Source organism: Eptatretus burgeri, chromosome 10 (genome assembly GCF_056783735.1).
Source record: "Eptatretus burgeri isolate ZD-2024b chromosome 10, Ebu_testis_v1, whole genome shotgun sequence".
Lineage (NCBI taxonomy): Eukaryota > Metazoa > Chordata > Myxini > Myxiniformes > Myxinidae > Eptatretus > Eptatretus burgeri.
The window spans coordinates 52308432-52314697 of NC_140970.1; the positions used below are offsets into that span (position 1 = coordinate 52308432).

Here is a 6266-nt window from a genome sequence, read left to right on the forward strand (position 1 = left end):
AAAGTTTTTATTTTTTTTTGCATGTACGGCCACACACGTACGGGCACGAACTAGTTATTTAGAGTAAATTCCTTTAAGTGTGTACTATACATACATTATTTATTTTCTTGCACATTTTAATGAAATTGATCTTAAGGCCCGGTCACACCTTGACGTTTTAGCCAGCGATGGCAACGTATTAAAATGTACCTAAAACGCTGGCTTACGTTGAACTTTTGATGTTTTTTTTTTAAGATTCGGACGTATTCATAACGAGTTGGTCGTATGCATAACATATTGGTAACGGACACAGAACGTTTCGTTGTGTTATAGATAACTTATACCAACGAATGCTGAACCTGTTGTTGGCCGACACAACCTATGCCCAACGATAGTCTAACTTAGGCATAGCGCGTTGCACGCATCGCCGACGATGTCGTGACGTAGCCTATTAAAAGGCTGACACACAACGATTCGAATCATAACTGCCGTAGAAATAGAAGTGACAACATCGCGGTCACACCTTGGCAATCTTGCCAGCGTATGCCGACCTAAGAAAAATGTGTCTAAAACGTTGGGGGCACGTCAAATACGGTATGAGTAGTTTGTTATACGTGAGTAGAACGCTAAAGTATGCTATCATACGTCGTAGTAAGTAGAGTACGTCAAGAAATTTTAAACATGTTCAAAATTTTATGATGTACTTGCCGTATGACACACGTTCCGCATGCGATGGGGATAAGTTTTACACACGATATGCGGACGCTTACACACGTCCACAAAGGCTACTTATAAGCTACTCATAAGTCGAAACACATCGCGGTAATGTCTTTTTTATGCGAAACTTATTTCTAACTTATGTTTGACGTGCTTTGAACCAATTCTTTACGTAGTCCCAACACACATCGACGTATGTAGACGTATTCCAATGACGTCTTCCGGTCGACAAAAAAAAATAAATTAACGTGTTTCTAGCTTACAACTGCCATATAAAGACGTGTTCCCAGCGGTTTTGGGAATTGGAATATAAAAATGCTGCTCATAAAAGGGGAACCCAACAGTGTTTTCGAGTTCCTTTTTAAGTCGATGTCCATGTCAGCAGTAACAGTATCAGTATCAGTATCAGTATCAGTATCAGTATCAGTATCAGTATCAGTATTAGTATTAGTATTAGTCGTAGTGTGTTCATGTTGGCAGTAGTAGGTGAGTGTGAGGGGGAGGGTGTGGGTTATGATGGATCGTCCTTGCGTTTAACGATTTAACGATTTAAATGATAAACTCAACGATTTAAATGGCTGCATCTCCACTATTGAAAGTAGACGCTTGCGCTCAACAATTGGATTTTTTTTACACTCAACGACTTTTAAACGGTACCACTCAGCTATTTTCATTGTTTACAATGAACGATTTAAATTGCTGTCACTCGCCTTTGTTTTTTGACGCTGGCGCTCGGAAATTTTAATCGTTTCTATTGAACGTGCTAAATCGCTCAAACCCCACTATTGAAAGTAGACGCTTGCGCTCAACAATTGAATTTTTTTTACACTCAACGACTTTTAAACGGTACCACTCAGCTAGTTTCATTGTTTACAATGAACGATTTAAATTGCTGTCACTCGCCTTTGTTTTTTGACGCTGGGGTTTGGAAATTTGAAGCGTTTCTTCTGAACGTGTTAAAACGCTCAAACTCGACTATTTTAAATAGACGCTGCCGATGGACAATTGGAATCATAGCCAAGCTAGACATCGAAATGTGAACATCCTCGTCATGCCGAAGAAAAGTTTGAAGAATGCTGCAAATAAGTGTCCTGGCCGTGGCCGTGGACGCTGACGCAAGGACGATCCATTATACTGACGTCTTTCAGCCTATGAGTAACTTAAAAGTAACGTCTGTCGACGTGTGGCAACGATCGCGTAACGTGCCAACAACATGTTAATCATAGGTTAGAAATAAGTTTCGGGTACGCTAAACACTACCTCGGCGTGTCTCAACTTATGATTAACTTACAAGTAGCATGTGTTGACGTCTGTCAACGATCGCAGACCGTGCATACAACTTGTGGCCAGCGTAGCGGAACGTGTGAGTCATACGCCGGCATACGTCGTGAAATTTCAAGCATGAAAAAATTTGAGGACAACCAAAAAGTACAACGTTTAAAGCCAGCGTACAACGACGTATGGCAGTGTTTTTCAGCGTGCTCTCAATGTTATCAAAACTTACCCATAACGTATTCAACGTGTGCCAGCGTTTTAGAAAAAAAATTCAAAAATCGGCATACGTTGGCTAAAACGTCAAGGTGTGACTGGGCCTTCACACAGAATATTGAATCTTGTGTAAAATGAAGCTATTGTATACAAATATTTAGAGGAGGGTGTGTTTGGCTGTAGCATTGTTTCTCATCCTCACAACAAATTTTGTGACGGTCTTTCTGCTGACCTCAGAAAATCCGAGCCATTGCTGACTGAGATGCAATATTTTCAGATTATTGGCCTTCCCATTAGCCAAGATATATTCTGGGCATACTGAAGTTTTAAGTTGGAATGTTTGACATTCTGGTATAATCATGATGCTAGGATTCCAGCATCATACCCTATATACTGTGTTCATTGTCCATTCTCTCCTCATGTCGTTGTAATTCACGTAAAAGTATACTTGATGTTTTTGGCCAACATGTAGCATATGTATAAGTTTCACAAGTCTTAGACACTGAAAAACTGTCTCGGCCTTCTCCGCAAGGCCAAGTAATTTCTTGGTGTTCCTTAACTTTTTTTATTTTTGCAAACAAAATTGAGATTGATGGAAGAGTGAAGTGTCAGAGAGTAAAAAGACAATGTTGTGACTGTGCAACCACAGCTGAATACAAACAAGGGAATGAAACAACTAAGAAAGAGATTGAGGCAAGGAGGAAACGCATGAACATGCAAGTAAGAAGGTTGTGTTAGGTATGGCTAATGGGTGTCGAAAATATTGTGGGTAGGGATGTGGTTAACACGATATGGTGGTGCACTGCTTACTTGACACCCTGGAGTGAAGAGTGCAATTGAACCGTCTCTGGAAGGCAGTTCCATAGACTGTAGAAAAGAGTGGAGGTGTGTGATGTGCCTGGATTTTTGGGAATTCAGCCAGGAGGGTGTCGATGGAAGTTTTCACAATATAAAGGGCATTTGTGAGAAACTCCACGGAGTATAGCTCTACTTTGGGCTGGAACTCCTCCCTCTTACAGACCAAAGACCTGTGGATCGTCGGCATCTTTATCTAGAAGATTGCACAGAATTTGCTTCTCTCCCACTGCTGACGGGTTGGAGGTTAATAATTAAAAAATTTTTTTGTTTACTGGCACTATTTTGAGTTTGCACCAGATGCTTCCACGACTACCCTACAAAACCTGAGTGGTCTGTCATTACGACCACCACCAAATGTAGACGGAGGTTATGTGTTCACCTGTCTGGCTGTGAGCAGGATATCTCCAAAGTTATGGACGGATTCGGACAAAACTTGGACAGGTTGGGTTTGTGACAAAGACAAATTGAATCGACTTTGGTAAATATCTGAATGCTAGAATTGTAAAAGTGATTTTTCACCATTGAGAGTTGGGGCCAAAAAAAAAAAAATACAGAATGATATTTCAAAAAGTTGTGGGCGAGTTGAATCGGTGACAAGAACAAGACGATTTGATCATGGTTAAGGTACGAATGCAGACCTTCCCATCAGTCGGATACAAAACGTGAACTGTTCAGCCTGACGGAGGTATGCGTTCTACCGAGTGCTGTTATTGTCCTTTTATTATTGCCTGGAACAAAAAGTGCAGTTTACCATTGAACCATCCTTGTATCGATTATGTTTTTAAAATCTCTGTCTTGGCAGCTGTGAAAGAACAGACCTTGTATTTGCTGTTCAATTGGTCATGTTTTAGGCCAGTAGTATAAAGTCTCAAAGTAATATTTATTTTATAGAAAGTAGTTTTCAATATCCTGGCCAAATTACTCGTATTGCTATCTATCGCCATGCTGAGGTTTCTCTTTTCTGGCTCGGGTATATAACCTTTGAGAGCAGATATACAATCCTGTGATTTAGATGTCATTGATTCGGTTAAAATATAAATGTAGCAAAATGGGATATCTTGCTGCAACAAGGCTGTTCTCTATGATTCTACACTACATTTGTTCCTGTGTTTACAGGTGAATTGCAAGTCGTTAAGGTGGAGCCAAAGGAATGGGAGTCGAGGACTGGACAAGGTATGTTTTTATTGTCGTTTGTAAAAAAAACAGGGGTGTATGCACATGTAAGAGCTGAAAATTATGATATTAATGAGATTAACTACACTGTCCTGAGGGTGAAGAAGAACGAAACAATACTTGTGGGTCGTTGGTATTGAGTTAATGGTGGAAGTGGGTGGAATTGGGCTTGGGTGACTTTGAACTTTCACGGTATTACCAAAAGTATTTGGAAAGGAAGGAAATGTGCAGAGCTATTAATTTCTAATTGTTTATTGATTTTCTAACAGGGTTTTGCTGTCTGCACTAACACTTTGTTCCACATATTGGTAGATATTGAAGTACAAATTCAGCGGTGGATTGTGATTTGCCAACTTGAGCGATCGGGTGGCATTCCAAGACCTGGAGTGGTTCAATTCGGTTGAAAGTTGTGCTAGGGGTTGGGGGGTGGGCAGGGTAGGGGGAGAATATGGAATGGCTACTGCAAATTTTCAATATTGTCCATGAATAAATTCACAACAGACAGAGCATAATCGAAAGGTGTGTTGTTATGCTGAAGATGTTGAAGGTACTCTCTGTAGTATTACAGCAATGGGGGTATGCAGCGTTATCCAACATGGCACACTAAAGCATACTGTGTTGCAGTTTAGGAGGAATGATGCATGTGCAGGTTGGGAGGGTTCATTTTAAGCTTCGGTGTGCTGTCCTAATACTTTTGGTACAATAGTATGCATTTCTCCTGTGCAGGTTAGGTTGGTCTCTCTATGGAGTGACAGATCGGTTCAGGTCAATTTTAAAACATGTTGTTTATTACCTCCGTCACCAAAGGTGAAGGAGGTTATGTTTTCACCCATCTGTCTGTGTCTGTCTGTCTGTCTGTCTGTCTTTTCGCTTTGTCTGTTTGTGTGCAGGATATCTCAAAAAGTTGTGGATGGATTCGGATGAAATTTTTGTGGACCGGTTGGGTGTGTGACAAGGACGAACTGATTAGATTTTGGTGAACATCCAAATCTGGATCTGAATATGAGAATTATTTAATTTAATAAGTGATTCTTCACCATTGAAAGATCGGACCAAAAACTCTATATAGCATGTTATTTCAAAAATGTATTGGGCCTGATATGTTCTCGTGGATCAGGTATTGCGTGGTGTAGGTATGCACTCTACCAAGTGCCCTTCTGGTGTTTTTTTTATAGGTACGTGCTCTCGTGCATTCTCAAAATCTGGCTCAGGGTGCAGGAATTAAAAATAAAGGACAAAATGAGAGCAAATCTTTTCTTGAAGGATACATTAAGGTCTCTGCTTGTGGGCATATATAATAGTTTTGGTTAGCTAAAAACTTCTTGTGATTATAACTCTCCTTTATTCTTCTCCTTTAGGGAAGCTACAAGATGTGAAAAAGTGAATCTGAAGATAACGTGCATGCCAGACAAGAAGAAGCTGCAAATATATTATCTACCCATCCCAGCTCTGTTTCTGATCTGTGAGAACTTTGCTATTTGCTGGCTTCCTCATAAAGTTAATTGATCTCTAATCATGTGACCATATTTTTGATCGAATAACAGATTGATATTTCAAGGCATTTCAGCTTTTCATTTTTCATTAATTTGTAAAAATTTCTTAAAACATGTTTTCACTTTGTCATTATGGAGTATTTTGTGTATAATTGGTGACAAAAACTTTAAATTTAATCCATTTTAAATTCAGGCTGAAACACAACAAAATATGAGAAAAGTCAAGGGGTGTGTGAATACTTTCTGAAGGCGCTGTATGTGCATACATACACACATACATACAAACAAAAAGGCATCAAGCACTCGAGAATAATAATAATATGGTCAGAATCCCATTGAGATTTTTGCCCGATCTCTCAATGGTGAAGAATTACTTTTAAAAATCTGAGGGGTGTGGTGCCTGAGAGGTATGATGAAACTGATGCAAATTACGTCACTGTCACCTTGACAGTTGAACATGGTTGCAATTTGATGCCTGCATCTTGAGGTGTTTCTAAGTTATTGTCTTTTTTGTTGCTAAAAACACCCCGTACTTTAACATGGGCGACTTCGTTGCAT

General features: G+C 39.7%; 1 long non-coding RNA gene across 1 annotated transcript; it reads left to right on the forward strand.

Annotated features, from left to right (window-relative positions):
- The first annotated feature begins 3354 nt into the window (after positions 1-3354).
- Positions 3355-5989, forward strand: LOC147018568 (uncharacterized). The gene is made up of 3 exons (XR_015062806.1): positions 3355-3727; positions 4159-4215; positions 5574-5989. It is a non-coding gene; the product is annotated as an uncharacterized LOC147018568 (long non-coding RNA).
- Positions 5990-6266: the final 277 nt, after the last annotated feature.